Genomic DNA, 21,792 nt, shown 5'->3' with positions numbered 1-21,792 from the left:
CTTTGGAAGCGCTAATTGTCAATTTTCCAGTCGAAATCATCAAGTAGAACGGTGGGCACAAAGTTTAGGCCTTTATTAAGCACGAATGTTTCCACTGGAGTCAGTACAACACTCGACAAATTGAAAACCACGTCTAGCGATCCCTTCTTGGTTGTCGCCTTCCTCTGCCTCTCCCCCTGGCCACCTCGTCTCGATCGCTTATAATGGTGTCGGCATCTCTGGCCCTGGTGCCCACCGCTAAAGGGATCTGTGTTCTTTGCCGTCCCTGTCTCTTCTGTTGGGGTTGTTCCCCACTCACTTGCAGAGGTGCTGGTGTCGTGTGAGCTGAGGGCAGGATGTTTCCGCCAGTTTCTACGAGGTGCTCTGGTGTTGCGCTGTGGGACTGTGCCGCCTTGCAACCATCGGTACACCCGATGTTGTGCATAATCATCGCGTACCTTTACCAGCTTGTCCTTTTTAAACTTAATGAGTTCCTGCCGGTAGGAATTCACCTGATCAGTTAATTTGGTCAGCAGCTCTTTAGATGTATCAGACTTTAAAAATGGTTCATGCTCACTCTCAAATTGTGTTACTTTCTCTCTCACAGCTCTAAGCTCCCTATTGGACTCTTCTATGACAAGGAGCATGAGGTCCATCGAGCATTTGTTTAAAATGCTAATCCATTTGGAGCAAAACGGTGCATTAAATCTCCCGAAAGTTGGGGTGTTGTGCACCCTGAACCCCCTTGGAGCGGTGATACTCAGATAGGGTGATGCAGTGCATTAGAAAGTCCACTTCACTCTTCTTGAGTTTTAAAAGCTCTTTATATGTGTCCTCCTCAGACCCCACATATATATATATATATATATATATATATATATATATATATATATATATATGTGTTTGTCATTGCTGGCTATAATGCAGGACACTTATGGCGCTGGGAGAGGCATGATGTCAGACTAACATGTCCACTGTGGCTTCAGCACCCCTATAGACCATAGAATGCTTGCAGTGACAGACACAGTGTAACCGGGGTATCTGGGTAATCTTTATTAACATACACATCACTGAGTTTGTTATATCTTTTATTCACATTGTATCGATTTATATAGTACACAGAATATACCATCCTACCAGCATTTATAACATGTAAACTTGCATAGTATGTAGCCATTGGCAACTTGTAACTCTTGCTTTATTATTCATTTCTGCTTTTTGTTTTTGTTGTTTGTAATTTGTGAAAAAAAAAAAAACTTTCAATAAAAATCATTGAATTTAAAAAATATGAAAATAAGAAATATGAATATAAGAAAATAATATATTGCTGGCTTCGCTGTCTGAGTAGCTAAAGACTTCTCTATTGTCACAGAGAAGTAGCTGATCCATTTGATCTATTGCTGCTGTATCCATGTTGGCCTCTGGTGTGGGCTGCAGCAGTTTGTGGTTGGAGATAATAGGCGCTGTTTCCGACCTGTGGATCTCGTGTTGGTAAGAATGAGATACTCCGGTGCAGCCTGCTGTCTCACAGATAATGATGGTTATGAAAAGAAGAGCAGTGCAGTTTACTAGCTGTATTGATGGTAGCAGCTAGGGTTGCGGGTCCAAACCTTTGTTTGTAATCCACGTGCAGGTTCCTTGACTGATGCCCCTTTCCCACTGCAGGTCTTAAACGGTAAATTGCCGTTTTTTCCCCACTATTTACCTTTTAAGGCTGCAGTGGGAAAGTGCCAGAGTTGATTTACCGGTTAAAGATAACCGGTATTTCAACACGTTTAAAAAGCAGAGTCCTACACGTTTCAGACCCATTTTTTTGGCAGTGGGAACGGGTCTGAAACGGTATTTAGGACCCCAACACCAGTCAACCCCCTCCCCTGGTACCTGGCTTACAACTCCCGTACCTGTCCATCCTGCACCCCCCCCCCTCCCCTGGTACTTGCCAGCTCGCCGGATCATGCAGCGGGGTCCGTTCATTGAATCCCTGTGGGTAACAGCTCCTAACTGATCTCTGCTTGTAGTCAGGGCTGTCTTGGGCAACACCCCCCACCGTGACCCAGTGACCCCCTGCCATGTATGACCTCCCGGCCGGGCAATGCAGGGACATAATGGGGATTGACAGCGCAGGAACAGCAACCCCACTGCTCATCACTCTCCCAGCAGCAGTCCCCTTACTACAAGCCCTGAGCATACAGCAGCCTCGGAGCACAGGTACCCGGGAGTGCAGGGATGCTCGGTGCTGGCTGCACATGCGGGCACCCGGCACAGCATAGCAATCCTGACCTGCAGCCTAGTATGCGATCTATAGGGGGGACATGGCACAGGTGCGTCCCGGGACAGCGGTACATCCATCCCATACACACATGCTACCGGGAAGCACGCACTTGGCTATAGCAGTAGCAGGGATGAGGGCTGGCCGTAGCCGCCGCAATACCCGGCACCCCCTGCTGTGTGGAGCCCCCCGCCCAACTATCAGATCCTGCTGCCAGCATACACGATGGTGCAAGCATAGGGGGTGATACAGCCGGAGCCTCCACAGCGTCCAAAGGAGAGTGTGCTGCGGAGTCAGGAGCTGTCACCCGCCGGCACTGCAAGAGTCAGGAGCTGTCACCCACCGGAATTCAATTAACGGAGCACGATCCGACGCACTGGCTAGTACCAGGGGAGGGGGGAGGTGTGTGTGCAAGACAGGTACGGGGTTTGTAGTTTGTAGGCCAGGTACCAGGGGAGGGAGGGGGGTGCAGGGCAGGTACCAGGGGAGGGAGGGGGGGTGCAGGGCAGGAAAGACAGGCACTCTTTTTTAAACGGTACACTGCAGTGGGAATAGCACTTAAACAGTATTTAAAACGGTAATCTAGTGCAATGTGAATGCTAATACCGTTTTAAAAACCGTTTAAAAATACCGGTACTTTAACCGGCTCTGCAGTGGGAAAGCAGCATGAGGGTAACATATATCTCCTGTGTGTCTCGCACTCCCCGCTTCTATGTGCTTGTATGCCTGGGTTCCTTCCCTTGTGGAGCTGACTCCATCGATATGTATCCCAAAGTAATGGGCGTCACTCCGGGGCTTGTGAATAAACAGTGAAAATGTATTTGCTTTCCACGGTCTATGTCGTTTCGGGCCTCAGTCCTTCGTCAGGACCAGAAAACATCACAAAGTGCAACAACTGTCTACAGTGTAAAAAACAACTTACTTATAGGGGACCCGCCATGTAGCGTCCTCCTCCGTCTGGGACTGCTGATGACGACTTCCGGGTGCTCCCGGAAATGACCCATCTGTCCTGGCAGCGGAGGAAGCCACACTAGGGAAAAAATATGAACAAGTGCCAATACTTAGTAAAACATCATAAAGTGCATTTGTGCATAATACATATACTTGTTCATAATATCTTGTGCATATATACTGTGTTAAAGTGACAAAATGATTTATGTTAAAAAATACATATACAGATACATATAAAAATAGGACGCACTTATCCCTGATCTAATTCTCAAATGGCCACTAGAAGGCGGTGTGGCCTGTCATTATCTGGATTCTGAAAAAAAAAATTTGTACATAGCCAATTTATTTACAGCAAACTAATATTGCCTTCATTTAATCAAAAGGTTATTCTTAGAGTTCCTATGTCTAAATACATTTCATAACATAATCCGGTTCAGTTATGAAATGTATTTAGACACAGGAACTCCGGGAATGAGCTTTTGATTAAATTAAGGCAATATTAGTGCAACATGATGTTGCAGTTCAGAAGCTTTCACCCAAGGGCCACAACTGCAAGTCTCCCCTACTCGCAGTTTATACGAGTGTGCAGGGTTAACAGCAGAGGCGTAACTAGACATTAATAGGCCCCATAGCAAAAGTTTGTATGGGGCCCCTATTTAGCCACTGTTGGTAATAAATTAATATAGCACATATACCTACATATGTAAAGATGGGCCCCCTTCAGCTCTGGGCCCCATAGCAGTTGCACCCCTTGCACCCATAGTAGTTACGCCTTTAGTTAACAGCGATATAGCGACCAGAGATGCCCAACTAGAAAGCATGGTGGACAAATTCCTGGAGAGGGGATAACCCTACAACCTCTTAAAGGAAGCCAGGCAAAAAGCCATTATCATCTCTAGACAGGAGCTGTTAAAGAGCAAACCAAAAAAACATTAAAAGCTCCAACGACACCTTCACATGGGTTAAGCATTTCTCAGATAAGAGTCATGAAATAGTAAAGAAGGCAAAGAACATGTGGTCTATAGTCGCCACAGACCCCCAAATACCCAGCCTACACAACACCAGATTGCAAACAGGATTTATCAGAGGAAGGAGTATAGGTGATAGAGTGGTCAAGACGGATATATCAAACTGCAGACTAAACCTAAGCATTTCCTATCCCGGAAAGGGGGCTGCTACAGGTGTACCGGCTGTGTCACCTGTAGCTATATGACACCAGGGGCAGTCTTCCGACACCCCCACATGGGCAAGATATTCAATATCAAACCAGCCTTAACATGCATGTCCAAATTTGTCATCTATTTGTTGACATGCCGTGTCGGTTAAATTATGTCGGCAAGACAGTATGCACAATTAAAGAACGAATGGCAAACCACAGGACTGCCATTCATGCAGCATTAGAAAAGGGCCACAGCGAGCAGACAGTGGACAGACATTTTTTGAAAGCCAGACATGAGGTGGCTTATTTATGCTTCCAATTGATAGATCAAGCTCCAGACTCATTGCGAGGGGGAGATAGAAGCAAGCGGCTTTTACAAATAGAGAGCAGATGGATCCAAACACTGGGATTGTTAAAACCAGGAGGCCTTAATGAAACAATGAATTTGGGCAGTTTCCTATAGATTATGATGATCCAACGATACTGTTTGATAGTCATAGACATATAGGACTTTGTTGGCAGATAGAGGTACTTAATGTATTTAGACATAGGAACTCTGGGAATAACCTTTTGATTAAATTAAGGCAATATTAGTTTGCTGTAAATGAATTGGCTATGTACAAATTTTTTTTTCAGAATCCAGATAATGACAGGCCACACCGCCATCTAGTGGCCGTTTGAGAATAAGATCAGGGATCAGTGCGTCCTATTTTTATATGTATCTGTATATTTATTTTTTAACATAAATCATTTTGTCACTTTAACACAGTATATATGCACAAGATATTATGAACAAGTATATGTATTATGCACAAATGCACTTTATGATGTTTTACTAAGTATTGGCACTTGTTCATATTCTTTCCCTAGTGCGGCTTCCTCCGCTGCCAGGACAGGCAGGTCACTTCCGGGAGCACCCGGAAGTCGTTATCAGCAGTCCCAGATGGAGGAGGACGCTACATGGTGGGTCCCCTATAAGTAAGTTGTTTTTTACACTGTACACTGTTGTTGTACTTTGGTGTGTTTTCTGGTCCTGACGAAGGACTGAGGCCTGAAACGGCGTAGACCGTGGAAAATAAATACATTTTCACTGTTTATTCACAAGCCCCGGAGTGACGCCCATACATATCGATGGAGTCAGCTCCACAAGGGAATGTGGTACTTGTTTCCTAGAACGGCCACAATCGTGAGTGATCGTGGCTCTTAATTAAGGGACACGATCCTCACGATGTGGCCGATTTTTTACAATTTTTTCACTTTGATTGACAGAAATCGGGTCGATCGGTCGGTCGCGACCAATTAAAATCGGCCGCGATGCGACCGACCGATTGACCCGATTTTTCCATAGACTTCAATGTTAAAAAAAATTTTAACATTGAAATCGGGAGGATCGCGTCGGTCTTGTGCCATTATAATGGCACAAGATGAGATGGACTTGATTAAGTCCATCTCACATAGGGTAAAATGATAAAAAAGGTGAAATGGCCAAATATGACCCATTTCACATTTTTTATGTGCCCGCCATGACCCCACGATAGACGTCAACCCGAAGCGTGGCGAGCGCAGCGAGCCCGCGAGGGGCGGCGGTGCGCGTCCTCCGACCTTTTCATTCCCCTACTATCCACTAGGGCGTGGAGTGAGAATATAATAGTGTGGCGAGCGCAGCGAGCCACCGAGCCCGAAGCGTGGCGAGCGCAGCGAGCCCCGCGAGGGGACGCGTATACCTGTGAAGTTAGACGCGTCCCCTCGCGGGGCTCGCTGCGCTCGCCACGCTTCGGGCTCGGTGGCGCGCTGCGCTCGCCACACTATTCTTTTCTCACTCCACGCCCTAGTGGATAGTAGGGGAATGAAAAGGTCGGAGGACGCGCACCGCCGCCCCTCGCGGGCTCGCTGCGCTCGCCACGCTTCGGGTTCACGTCTATCGTGGGGTCTAGCCCACTTAGTAACATTTGGGGGGGCAATTTAAAATAATCAGGTGAAAAAAAAAAAAATCGGCTGAAAAATCGGTCGATCGGATCGGTCGCATCGTATGCGACCAAATCGCATGCGATGCGATCGATCCGATTTTTTATCTTACGACCACAACGATCTAAATCGTTGTGGCCGTTCTAGGAAACAAGTACCGGGAATGTTACCCTCAGGACCCTGTTACAGGACACTGAGGGCGGTCAATGCACCTGTAGGTGGATTACAAACAAAGGTTTGGACCCGCAACCCTAGCTGCTACCATCAATACAGCTAGTAAACTGCACTGCTCTTCTTTTCATAACCATCATTATCTGTGAGAGAGCAGGCTGCACCGGAGTATCTCATTCTTACCAACACTAGATCCACAGGAGGGTGGTCGGAAACAACGCCTATCATCTCCAACCACAAACAGCTGCAGCCCACACCAGAGGCCAACATGGATACAGCAGCAATAGATCAAATGGCTCAGCTACTTCTCTGTGACAATAGAGAAGTCTTTAGCTACTCAGACAGCGAAGCCAGCAATATATTATTTTCTGATCCCATCTTCAACATGAATATTAACCCATCAGAGGAGGACAAATATAAAGAGCTGTTAAAACTCAAGAAGAGGGAAGTGGACTTTCTAATGCACTGCATCACCCTATCTGAGTTTCACCGCTCCAAACAGATACCAAGGGGGTTCAGGGTGCACAACACCCCAACTATCAGGAGATTTAATGCACCATTTTGCTCCAAATGGATTAGCATTTTAAACAAATGCTCGATTGACCTCATGCTCCTTGTAATAGAAGAGTCCAATAGGGAGTTTCGAAAGGTGTGAGAGAGAAAGTAACAAAATATGAGAGTGAGCATGAAGCATTTTTAAAGTCCGGAACATCTAAAGAGCTGCTGACCAAATTAACTGATCAGGTGAATTTCTACCGGCAGGAACTCATTAAATTTAAAAAGGACAAGTTGGTAAAGGTACGCTATGATTATGCGCAACATCGGGTGTACCCACAGCGCAATACCAAAACACCTCGTAGAAACTGGCGGAAACATCCTGCCTTCAGCTCCCGCGACACCAGCACCTCTGCAAGTGAGGGGGAACAACCCCAACAGCAGAGACAGGGACGGCAAAGAACACAGATCCATTTAGTGGTGGGCACCAGGGCCAGAGATGCCGACACCATTATAAGCGATCGAGACGAGGTGGCCAGGGGGAGAGGAAGGAGACAACCAAGAAGGGGTTGCTAGACATGGTTTTCAATTTGTCGAGTGTGGTACTGACGACAGCGGAAACATCGGTGCTTAATAAAGGCCTAAACTTTGTGCCCACCGTTCTACATGATGATTTCGACTGGAAAATTGACAATTAGCGCTTCCAAAGAAATCTACGTCTACGGGAACATTATGACAAGAACAAAGTCCCACAATTGAATCCCTCCCCAGAGGACAAGGTGCTACAGCAACTTAAACCAGCAAACACATTCGACCCCTTGTCCAATAATCCATCCCTTAAAACATTTGCAAGGATTTTAGAGAACAGCAGTAGTGTCATTCCAGGCACCAAAATACAAAACCTTACAAGGGAAGAACACCAAGCTCTTAAAAGTTTGAGTGACAGAACGGACATTGTTGTTCATTCAGCAGGCAAAGGGGGAGCGGTGGTGGTCATGGATCTATGCCACTATAAAGAAGAATGTGAGCGTCTATTGTCGGATAGACTTACATATGAACAACTTTCGTCTGATCCCACGGAGTCACATCGGCGAGAACTGGAACTAATTCTGGACAATGCCATTAAAAATCAGTTAACCTCGCCAAATGTGAAGAAAAGTCTGCTGAGACCGCACCCCATTACCCCGGTATTCTACATAATACTGAAACTGCACAAGAACGCACAGAGGCCACTGGGTAGGCCAATCATCTCTGCCAGGGGGTCTCTGTGTGAACCAGTGGTGAGATATGTAGATGCATTTTTGCAAAATTGTGTGCAAAATACCAGCACATATCTTAAGGACACCACCGCATTATTGATTAAGCTACAGGAGTTGGGGGAAATTCCCAGCAGTATGTTACTAGTGGGAATTGATGTAACGAGTTTATATGCTTATATCCCCCATGAGCAGGGGCTGCAAGCAGTAGGGGAGCTCATGGCACACAACACACATTATAATGGTCCGGATCCGGAATTCATAGTACAGTTACTGGAATCTCATGTTAACAAAAAATGTCTTCATGTATGATAAAAAGTACTACAAACAATTGTCCGGGTGTGCCATGGGCTCTCCGTCCGCTCCGGTGTATACAAATGCATACATGTACCAGGTCGAAAGTAGAGTGTTTTTGCAAAATGCAATGTGTGTACAACATGCACTATTCTATTACAGGAATATTGACGACCTGGTGCTGTTCTGGACAGGGCCCCGAGAGGCTCTAGTTGAGCTAGCTACTAGAACAACACAATCATTCCACCAGTCCTGTTAAGCTGACATACACTATCAGCACCACCCAACTGGACTTCTTAGATGTCCGCATTAAAAAAGATGGTCATAAAATTAGTACCCAACTCTACACCAAACCCACTGACTGCAACATTATGTTGAAGTTCAGAAGCTTTCACCCAAGGGCCACAACTGAAAGTCTCCCCTACTCGCAGTTTATACGACTGTGCAGGGTTAACATCGATATAGTGACCAGAGATGCCCAACTAGAAAGCATAGTGGACAAATTCTTGGAGAGGGGATATCCTTACAACCTCTTAAAGGAAGCCAGGCAAAAAGCCATCACCATCTCTAGACAGGAGCTGTTAAAGAGTAAACCAAAAAACCTCAAAAGCTCCAATGACACCTTCACATGGGTTAAGCATTTCTCAGATAAGAGCCCTGAAATAGTAAAGAAGGCAAAGAACATGTGGTCTATAGTCGCCACAGACCCCCAAATACCCAGCCTACACAACACCAGATTGAAAACAGGGTTTATCAGAGGAAGGAGTATAGGTGATAGAGTGGTCAAGACGGATATATCAAAACTGCAGACTAAACCTAAGCATTTCCTATCCCAGAAAGGGGGCTGCTACAGGTGTACAGGCTGTGTCACCTGTAGCTATATGACACCAGGGCACTCTTCCGACACCCCTACATGGGCAAGATATTCAATATCAAACCAGCCTTAACATGCATGTCCAAATTTGTCATCTATTTTCTGACATGCCCGTGTGGGTAAAATTATGTCAGCAAGACAGTATGCACAATTAAAGAACGAATGGCAAACCACAGGACTGCCATTCGTGCAGCAGTAGAAAAGGGCCACAGCGAGCGGACAGTGGCCAGACATTTTTTGAAAGCCAGACATGGGGTGGCTAATTTATGCTTCCAACTGATAGATCAAGCTCCAGACTCATTGCGAGGGGGAGATAGAAGCAAGAGGTTTTACAAATAGAGAGCAGGTGGATCCACACACTGGGATTGTTAAAACCAGGAGGTCTTAATGAAACAATGAATTTGGGCAGTTTCCTATAGATTATGATGATCCAACGACATATAGGCCTTTGTTGGCAGATAGAGGTAATTAATCCGGTTCAGTTATGAAATGTATTTAGACATAGGAACTCCGGGAATAACCTTTTGATTAAATGAAGGCAATATTAGTTTGCTGTAAATGAATTGGCTTTGTACAAAAAAAAAATTCAGAATCCAGATAATCACAGGCCACACCGCCATCTAGTGCCCGTTTGAGAATAAGATCAGGGATAAGTGCGTCCTTCTATTTTTATATGTATCTGCATATGTGTTTTTTAACATAAATCATTTTTTCACTTTAACACAGTATATATGCACAAGATATTATGAACAAGTATATGTATTATGCACAAATGCACTTTATGATTGTCACAAACCATGGGTCTCAGCCCCGTCTGAGACCACGTCCATTACCTTCCCGGTGGTCAGCGTTGAGAGTAAGGCCTCTGGTTGCTGTCAGTGTCTGGCGAGATGTCCCATGTTTGGCTGGTGCTGACCCGTGTAATCGACATGCCGGCACGGTGGACTCCGCGCGTCATGGGCGCCGCCATGACACATGTGCTCAGCTGACCAGAGGGTCCAATCCCGCTGCTCAGCCAGGGTAACCTCTGACCCACACACCTGCATACCTCTCAGGTATGCTCACTCTTTCCCTGTACTGATTGGTGCTGCTGCAGCTAGCCAATCAGTACTCAGCGAGGGGGATATATTCCGGCCTCTAACTCTCAGTCATCGCCTTGAATATGTGTTCATCTGACCTCAGTACCTCCTGTGTTCAGCTGTTTCCAAAGGCTCCTGGTTATCCGGTCTCCCCGTGTACCTCTCGCAGATCCTGCCGTTACTACCTGGTTTGTCATCTCCAGAAGACTCCTGCCATTCCACTCTGCAGTCGAGTAAAGATTCCTGTTATCATCCTTACCTGGCATACCATCTCCAGAAGCCTCCTGCAGTTACCATCGTGCAGTTGAGTGATCCCATCGACCCTGTTGTCGACATCAGTGTTGACACTTTCACACTGTGCCTTCCAGAGACTGTTCACCTACCCGTGTCTCCAGTGTCATTACTACTCTCAGCCTACGTCTCAGCCTACGTTCTACATGTTGATTTCGACTGGAAAATTGACAATTAGCACTTCCAAAGAAAGCTACGTCTACGGGAACATTATGACAAGAACAAAGTCCCACAATTGAATCCCTCCCCAGAGGACAAGGTGCTACAGCAACTTAAACCAGCAAACACATTCGACCCCTTGTCCAATAATCCATCCCTTAAAACATTTGCAAGGATTTTAGAGAACAGCAGTAGTGTCATTCCAGGCACCAAAATACAAAACCTTACAAGGGAAGAACACCAAGCTCTTAAAAGTTTGAGTGACAGAACGGACATTGTTGTTCATTCAGCAGGCAAAGGGGGAGCGGTGGTGGTCATGGATCTATGCCACTATAAAGAAGAATGTGAGCGTCTATTGTCGGATAGACTTACATATGAACAACTTTCGTCTGATCCCACGGAGTCACATCGGCGAGAACTGGAACTAATTCTGGACAATGCCATTAAAAATCAGTTAACCTCGCCAAATGTGAAGAAAAGTCTGCTGAGACCGCACCCCATTACCCCGGTATTCTACATAATACTGAAACTGCACAAGAACGCACAGAGGCCACTGGGTAGGCCAATCATCTCTGCCAGGGGGTCTCTGTGTGAACCAGTGGTGAGATATGTAGATGCATTTTTGCAAAATTGTGTGCAAAATACCAGCACATATCTTAAGGACACCACCGCATTATTGATTAAGCTACAGGAGTTGGGGGAAATTCCCAGCAGTACGTTACTAGTGGGAATTGATGTAACGAGTTTATATACTTATATCCCCCATGAGCAGGGGCTGCAAGCAGTAGGGGAGCTCATGGCACACAACACACATTATAATGGTCCGGATCCGGAATTCATAGTACAGTTACTGGAATCTCATGTTAACAAAAAATGTCTTCATGTATGATAAAAAGTACTACAAACAATTGTCCGGGTGTGCCATGGGCTCTCTGTCCGCTCCGGTGTATACAAATGCATACATGTACCAGGTCGAAAGTAGAGTGTTTTTGCAAAATGCAATGTGTGTACAACATGCACTATTCTATTACAGGAATATTGACAACCTGGTGCTGTTCTGGACAGGGCCCCGGGAGGCTCTAGTTGAGCTAGCTACTAGAACAACACAATCATTCCACCAGTCCTGTTAAGCTGACATACACTATCAGCACCACCCAACTGGACTTCTTAGATGTCCGCATTAAAAAAGATGGTCATAAAATTAGTACCCAACTCTACACCAAACCCACTGACTGCAACAGGATGTTGAAGTTCAGAAGCTTTCACCCAAGGGCCACAACTGAAAGTCTCCCCTACTCGCAGTTTATACGACTGTGCAGGGTTAACATCGATATAGTGACCAGAGATGCCCAACTAGAAAGCATAGTGGACAAATTCTTGGAGAGGGGATATCCTTACAACCTCTTAAAGGAAGCCAGGCAAAAAGCCATCACCATCTCTAGACAGGAGCTGTTAAAGAGTAAACCAAAAAACCTCAAAAGCTCCAATGACACCTTCACATGGGTTAAGCATTTCTCAGATAAGAGCCCTGAAATAGTAAAGAAGGCAAAGAACATGTGGTCTGTAGTCGCCACAGACCCCCAAATACCCAGCCTAGACAACACCAGATTGAAAACAGGGTTTATCAGAGGAAGGAGTATAGGTGATAGAGTGGTCAAGACGGATATATCAAAACTGCAGACTAAACCTAAGCATTTCCTATCCCAGAAAGGGGGCTGCTACAGGTGTACCGGCTGTGTCACCTGTAGCTATATGACACCAGGGCACTCTTCCGACACCCCTACATGGGCAAGATATTCAATATCAAACCAGCCTTAACATGCATGTCCAAATTTGTCATCTATTTTCTGACATGCCCGTGTGGGTAAAATTATGTCGGCAAGACAGTATGCACAATTAAAGAACGAATGGCAAACCACAGGACTGCCATTCGTGCAGCAGTAGAAAAGGGCCACAGCGAGCGGACAGTGGCCAGACATTTTTTGAAAGCCAGACATGGGGTGGCTAATTTATGCTTCCAACTGATAGATCAAGCTCCAGACTCATTGCGAGGGGGAGATAGAAGCAAGAGGTTTTACAAATAGAGAGCAGGTGGATCCACACACTGGGATTGTTAAAACCAGGAGGTCTTAATGAAACAATGAATTTGGGCAGTTTCCTATAGATTATGATGATCCAACGACATATAGGCCTTTGTTGGCAGATAGAGGTAATTAATCCGGTTCAGTTATGAAATGTATTTAGACATAGGAACTCCGGGAATAACCTTTTGATTAAATGAAGGCAATATTAGTTTGCTGTAAATGAATTGGCTTTGTACAAAAAAAAAATTCAGAATCCAGATAATCACAGGCCACACCGCCATCTAGTGCCCGTTTGAGAATAAGATCAGGGATAAGTGCGTCCTTCTATTTTTATATGTATCTGCATATGTGTTTTTTAACATAAATCATTTTTTCACTTTAACACAGTATATATGCACAAGATATTATGAACAAGTATATGTATTATGCACAAATGCACTTTATGATTGTCACAAACCGTGGGTCTCAGCCCCGTCTGAGACCACGTCCATTACCTTCCCTGTGGTCAGTGTTGAGAGTAAGGCCTCTGGTTGCTGTCAGTGTCTGGCGAGATGTCCCATGTTTGGCTGGTGCTGACCCGTGTTATCGACATGCCGGCACGGTGGACTCCGCGCGTCATGGGCGCCGCCATGACACATGCGCTCAGCTGACCAGAGGGTCCAATCCCGCTGCTCAGCCAGGGTAACCACTGACCCACACACCTGCATACCTCTCAGGTATGCTCACTCTTTCCCTGTACTGATTGGTGCTGCTGCAGCTAGCCAATCAGTACTCAGCGAGGGGGATATATTCCGGCCTCTAACTCTCAGTCATCGCCTTGAATATGTGTTCATCTGACCTCAGTACCTCCTGTGTTCAGCTGTTTCCAAAGGCTCCTGGTTATCCGGTCTCCCCGTGTACCTCTCGCAGATCCTGCCGTTACTACCTGGTTTGTCATCTCCAGAAGACTCCTGCCATTCCACTCTGCAGTCGAGTAAAGATTCCTGTTACCATCCTTACCTGGCATACCATCTCCAGAAGCCTCCTGCAGTTACCATCGTGCAGTTGAGTGATCCCATCGACCCTGCTGTCGACATCAGTGTTGACACTTTCACACTGTGCCTTCCAGAGACTGTTCACCTACCTGTGTCTCCAGTGTCATTACTACTCTCAGCCTACGTCTCAGCCTACGTTCTACATGATGATTTCGACTGGAAAATTGACAATTAGCACTTCCAAAGAAAGCTACGTCTACGGGAACATTATGACAAGAACAAAGTCCCACAATTGAATCCCTCCCCAGAGGACAAGGTGCTACAGCAACTTAAACCAGCAAACACATTCGACCCCTTGTCCAATAATCCATCCCTTAAAACATTTGCAAGGATTTTAGAGAACAGCAGTAGTGTCATTCCAGGCACCAAAATACAAAACCTTACAAGGGAAGAACACCAAGCTCTTAAAAGTTTGAGTGACAGAACGGACATTGTTGTTCATTCAGCAGGCAAAGGGGGAGCGGTGGTGGTCATGGATCTATGACACTATAAAGAAGAATGTGAGCGTCTATTGTCGGATAGACTTACATATGAACAACTTTCGTCTGATCCCACGGAGTCACATCGGCGAGAACTGGAACTAATTCTGGACAATGCCATTAAAAATCAGTTAACCTCGCCAAATGTGAAGAAAAGTCTGCTGAGACCGCACCCCATTACCCCGGTATTCTACATAATACTGAAACTGCACAAGAACGCACAGAGGCCACTGGGTAGGCCAATCATCTCTGCCAGGGGGTCTCTGTGTGAACCAGTGGTGAGATATGTAGATGCATTTTTGCAAAATTGTGTGAAAAATACCAGCACATATCTTAAGGACACCACCGCATTATTGATTAAGCTACAGGAGTTGGGGGAAATTCCCAGCAGTACGTTACTAGTGGGAATTGATGTAACGAGTTTATATACTTATATCCCCCATGAGCAGGGGCTGCAAGCAGTAGGGGAGCTCATGGCACACAACACACATTATAATGGTCCGGATCCGGAATTCATAGTACAGTTACTGGAATCTCATGTTAACAAAAAATGTCTTCATGTATGATAAAAAGTACTACAAACAATTGTCCGGGTGTGCCATGGGCTCTCCGTCCGCTCCGGTGTATACAAATGCATACATGTACCAGGTCGAAAGTAGAGTGTTTTTGCAAAATGCAATGTGTGTACAACATGCACTATTCTAGTACAGGAATATTGATGACCTGGTGCTGTTCTGGACAGGGCCCCGGGAGGCTCTAGTTGAGCTAGCTACTAGAACAACACAATCATTCCAACAGTCCTGTTAAGCTGACATACACTATCAGCACCACCCAACTGGACTTCTTAGATGTCCGCATTAAAAAAGATGGTCATAAAATTAGTACCCAACTCTACACCAAACCCACTGACTGCAACATGATGTTGAAGTTCAGAAGCTTTCACCCAAGGGCCACAACTGAAAGTCTCCCCTACTCGCAGTTTATACGACTGTGCAGGGTTAACATCGATATAGTGACCAGAGATGCCCAACTAGAAAGCATAGTGGACAAATTCTTGGAGAGGGGATATCCTTACAACCTCTTAAAGGAAGCCAGGCAAAAAGCCATCACCATCTCTAGACAGGAGCTGTTAAAGAGTAAACCAAAAAACCTCAAAAGCTCCAATGACACCTTCACATGGGTTAAGCATTTCTCAGATAAGAGCCCTGAAATAGTAAAGAAGGCAAAGAACATGTGGTCTATAGTCGCCACAGACCCCCAAATACCCAGCCTAGACAACACCAGATTGAAAACAGGGTTTATCAGAGGAAGGAGTATAGGTGATAGAGTGGTCAAGACGGATATATCAAAACTGCAGACTAAACCTAAGCATTTCCTATCCCAGAAAGGGGGCTGCTACAGGTGTACCGGCTGTGTCACCTGTAGCTATATGACACCAGGGCACTCTTCCGACACCCCTACATGGGCAAGATATTCAATATCAAACCAGCCTTAACATGCATGTCCAAATTTGTCATCTATTTTCTGACATGCCCGTGTGGGTAAAATTATGTCGGCAAGACAGTATGCACAATTAAAGAACGAATGGCAAACCACAGGACTGCCATTCGTGCAGCAGTAGAAAAGGGCCACAGCGAGCGGACAGTGGCCAGACATTTTTTGAAAGCCAGACATGGGGTGGCTAATTTATGCTTCCAACTGATAGATCAAGCTCCAGACTCATTGCGAGGGGGAGATAGAAGCAAGAGGTTTTACAAATAGAGAGCAGGTGGATCCACACACTGGGATTGTTAAAACCAGGAGGTCTTAATGAAACAATGAATTTGGGCAGTTTCCTATAGATTATGATGATCCAACGACATATAGGCCTTTGTTGGCAGATAGAGGTAATTAATCCGGTTCAGTTATGAAATGTATTTAGACATAGGAACTCCGGGAATAACCTTTTGATTAAATGAAGGCAATATTAGTTTGCTGTAAATGAATTGGCTTTGTACAAAAAAAAAATTCAGAATCCAGATAATCACAGGCCACACCGCCATCTAGTGCCCGTTTGAGAATAAGATCAGGGATAAGTGCGTCCTTCTATTTTTATATGTATCTGCATATGTGTTTTTTAACATAAATCATTTTTTCACTTTAACACAGTATATATGCACAAGATATTATGAACAAGTATATGTATTATGCACAAATGCACTTTATGATTGTCACAAACCATGGGTCTCAGCCCCGTCTGAGACCACGTCCATTACCTTCCCGGTGGTCAGCGTTGAGAGTAAGGCCTCTGGTTGCTGTCAGTGTCTGGCGAGATGTCCCATGTTTGGCTGGTGCTGACCCGTGTAATCGACATGCCGGCACGGTGGACTCCACGCGTCATGGGCGCCGCCATGACACATGCGCTCAGCTGACCAGAGGGTCCAATCCCGCTGCTCAGCCAGGGTAACCTCTGACCCACACACCTGCATACCTCTCAGGTATGCTCACTCTTTCCCTGTACTGATTGGTGCTGCTGCAGCTAGCCAATCAGTACTCAGCGAGGGGGATATATTCCGGCCTCTAACTCTCAGTCATCGCCTTGAATATGTGTTCATCTGACCTCAGTACCTCCTGTGTTCAGCTGTTTCCAAAGGCTCCTGGTTATCCGGTCTCCCCGTGTACCTCTCGCAGATCCTGCCGTTACTACCTGGTTTGTCATCTCCAGAAGACTCCTGCCATTCCACTCTGCAGTCGAGTAAAGATTCCTGTTACCATCCTTACCTGGCATACCATCTCCAGAAGCCTCCTGCAGTTACCATCGTGCAGTTGAGTGATCCCATCGACCCTGCTGTCGACATCAGTGTTGACACTTTCACACTGTGCCTTCCAGAGACTGTTCACCTACCCGTGTCTCCAGTGTCATTACTACTCTCAGCCTACGTCTCAGCCTACGTTCTACATGATGATTTCGACTGGAAAATTGACAATTAGCACTTCCAAAGAAAGCTACGTCTACGGGAACATTATGACAAGAACAAAGTCCCACAATTGAATCCCTCCCCAGAGGACAAGGTGCTACAGCAACTTAAACCAGCAAACACATTCGACCCCTTGTCCAATAATCCATCCCTTAAAACATTTGCAAGGATTTTAGAGAACAGCAGTAGTGTCATTCCAGGCACCAAAATACAAAACCTTACAAGGGAAGAACACCAAGCTCTTAAAAGTTTGAGTGACAGAACGGACATTGTTGTTCATTCAGCAGGCAAAGGGGGAGCGGTGGTGGTCATGGATCTATGCCACTATAAAGAAGAATGTGAGCGTCTATTGTCGGATAGACTTACATATGAACAACTTTCGTCTGATCCCACGGAGTCACATCGGCGAGAACTGGAACTAATTCTGGACAATGCCATTAAAAATCAGTTAACCTCGCCAAATGTGAAGAAAAGTCTGCTGAGACCGCACCCCATTACCCCGGTATTCTACATAATACTGAAACTGCACAAGAACGCACAGAGGCCACTGGGTAGGCCAATCATCTCTGCCAGGGGGTCTCTGTGTGAACCAGTGGTGAGATATGTAGATGCATTTTTGCAAAATTGTGTGCAAAATACCAGCACATATCTTAAGGACACCACCGCATTATTGATTAAGCTACAGGAGTTGGGGGAAATTCCCAGCAGTACGTTACTAGTGGGAATTGATGTAACGAGTTTATATACTTATATCCCCCATGAGCAGGGGCTGCAAGCAGTAGGGGAGCTCATGGCACACAACACACATTATAATGGTCCGGATCCGGAATTCATAGTACAGTTACTGGAATCTCATGTTAACAAAAAATGTCTTCATGTATGATAAAAAGTACTACAAACAATTGTCCGGGTGTGCCATGGGCTCTCCGTCCGCTCCGGTGTATACAAATGCATACATGTACCAGGTCGAAAGTAGAGTGTTTTTGCAAAATGCAATGTGTGTACAACATGCACTATTCTATTACAGGAATATTGACAACCTGGTGCTGTTCTGGACAGGGCCCCGGGAGGCTCTAGTTGAGCTAGCTACTAGAACAACACAATCATTCCACCAGTCCTGTTAAGCTGACATACACTATCAGCACCACCCAACTGGACTTCTTAGATGTCTGCATTAAAAAAGATGGTCATAAAATTAGTACCCAACTCTACACCAAACCCACTGACTGCAACAGGATGTTGAAGTTCAGAAGCTTTCACCCAAGGGCCACAACTGAAAGTCTCCCCTACTCGCAGTTTATACGACTGTGCAGGGTTAACATCGATATAGTGACCAGAGATGCCCAACTAGAAAGCATAGTGGACAAATTCTTGGAGAGGGGATATCCTTACAACCTCTTAAAGGAAGCCAGGCAAAAAGCCATCACCATCTCTAGACAGGAGCTGTTAAAGAGTAAACCAAAAAACCTCAAAAGCTCCAATGACACCTTCACATGGGTTAAGCATTTCCCAGATAAGAGCCCTGAAATAGTAAAGAAGGCAAAGAACATGTGGTCTGTAGTCGCCACAGACCCCCAAATACCCAGCCTAGACAACACCAGATTGAAAACAGGGTTTATCAGAGGAAGGAGTATAGGTGATAGAGTGGTCAAGACGGATATATCAAAACTGCAGACTAAACCTAAGCATTTCCTATCCCAGAAAGGGGGCTGCTACAGGTGTACCGGCTGTGTCACCTGTAGCTATATGACACCAGGGCACTCTTCCGACACCCCTACATGGGCAAGATATTCAATATCAAACCAGCCTTAACATGCATGTCCAAATTTGTCATCTATTTTCTGACATGCCCGTGTGGGTAAAATTATGTCGGCAAGACAGTATGCACAATTAAAGAACGAATGGCAAACCACAGGACTGCCATTCGTGCAGCAGTAGAAAAGGGCCACAGCGAGCGGACAGTGGCCAGACATTTTTTGAAAGCCAGACATGGGGTGGCTTATTTATGCTTCCAACTGATAGATCAAGCTCCAGACTCATTGCGAGGGGGAGATAGAAGCAAGAGGTTTTACAAATAGAGAGCAGGTGGATCCACACACTGGGATTGTTAAAACCAGGAGGTCTTAATGAAACAATGAATTTGGGCAGTTTCCTATAGATTATGATGATCCAACGACATATAGGCCTTTGTTGGCAGATAGAGGTAATTAATCCGGTTCAGTTATGAAATGTATTTAGACATAGGAACTCCGGGAATAACCTTTTGATTAAATGAAGGCAATATTAGTTTGCTGTAAATGAATTGGCTTTGTACAAAAAAAAAATTCAGAATCCAGATAATCACAGGCCACACCGCCATCTAGTGCCCGTTTGAGAATAAGATCAGGGATAAGTGCGTCCTTCTATTTTTATATGTATCTGCATATGTGTTTTTTAACATAAATCATTTTTTCACTTTAACACAGTATATATGCACAAGATATTATGAACAAGTATATGTATTATGCACAAATGCACTTTATGATTGTCACAAACCGTGGGTCTCAGCCCCGTCTGAGACCACGTCCATTACCTTCCCTGTGGTCAGTGTTGAGAGTAAGGCCTCTGGTTGCTGTCAGTGTCTGGCGAGATGTCCCATGTTTGGCTGGTGCTGACCCGTGTAATCGACATGCCGGCACGGTGGACTCCGCGCGTCATGGGCGCCGCCATGACACATGCGCTCAGCTGACCAGAGGGTCCAATCCCGCTGCTCAGCCAGGGTAACCACTGACCCACACACCTGCATACCTCTCAGGTATGCTCACTCTTTCCCTGTACTGATTGGTGCTGCTGCAGCTAGCCAATCAGTACTCAGCGAGGGGGATATATTCCGGCCTCTAACTCTCAGTCATCGCCTTGAATATGTGTTCATCTGACCTCAGTACCTCCTGTGTTCAGCTGTTTCCAAAGGCTCCTGGTTATCCGGTCTCCCCGTGTACCTCTCGCAGATCCTGCCGTTACTACCTGGTTTGTCATCTCCAGAAGACTCCTGCCATTCCACTCTGCAGTCGAGTAAAGATTCCTGTTACCATCCTTACCTGGCATACCATCTCCAGAAGCCTCCTGCAGTTACCATCGTGCAGTTGAGTGATCCCATCGACCCTGCTGTCGACATCAGTGTTGACACTTTCACACTGTGCCTTCCAGAGACTGTTCACCTACCTGTGTCTCCAGTGTCATTACTACTCTCAGCCTACGTCTCAGCCTACGTTCTACATGATGATTTCGACTGGAAAATTGACAATTAGCACTTCCAAAGAAAGCTACGTCTACGGGAACATTATGACAAGAACAAAGTCCCACAATTGAATCCCTCCCCAGAGGACAAGGTGCTACAGCAACTTAAACCAGCAAACACATTCGACCCCTTGTCCAATAATCCATCCCTTAAAACATTTGCAAGGATTTTAGAGAACAGCAGTAGTGTCATTCCAGGCACCAAAATACAAAACCTTACAAGGGAAGAACACCAAGCTCTTAAAAGTTTGAGTGACAGAACGGACATTGTTGTTCATTCAGCAGGCAAAGGGGGAGCGGTGGTGGTCATGGATCTATGACACTATAAAGAAGAATGTGAGCGTCTATTGTCGGATAGACTTACATATGAACAACTTTCGTCTGATCCCACGGAGTCACATCGGCGAGAACTGGAACTAATTCTGGACAATGCCATTAAAAATCAGTTAACCTCGCCAAATGTGAAGAAAAGTCTGCTGAGACCGCACCCCATTACCCCGGTATTCTACATAATACTGAAACTGCACAAGAACGCACAGAGGCCACTGGGTAGGCCAATCATCTCTGCCAGGGGGTCTCTGTGTGAACCAGTGGTGAGATATGTAGATGCATTTTTGCAAAATTGTGTGCAAAATACCAGCACATATCTTAAGGACACCACCGCATTATTGATTAAGCTACAGGAGTTGGGGGAAATTCCCAGCAGTACGTTACTAGTGGGAATTGATGTAACGAGTTTATATACTTATATCCCCCATGAGCAGGGGCTGCAAGCAGTAGGGGAGCTCATGGCACACACACACATTATAATGGTCCGGATCCGGAATTCATAGTACAGTTACTGGAATCTCATGTTAACAAAAAATGTCTTCATGTATGATAAAAAGTACTACAAACAATTGTCCGGGTGTGCCATGGGCTCTCCGTCCACTCCGGTGTATACAAATGCATACATGTACCAGGTCGAAAGTAGAGTGTTTTTGCAAAATGCAATGTGTGTACAACATGCACTATTCTATT

This window comes from Crinia signifera, chromosome 4 (assembly GCF_055691185.1).
Source record: "Crinia signifera chromosome 4, ASM5569118v1, whole genome shotgun sequence".
Lineage (NCBI taxonomy): Eukaryota > Metazoa > Chordata > Amphibia > Anura > Myobatrachidae > Crinia > Crinia signifera.
The sequence above is the reverse complement of the archived record's forward strand: the minus strand, read 5'-3'. Positions refer to the sequence as shown.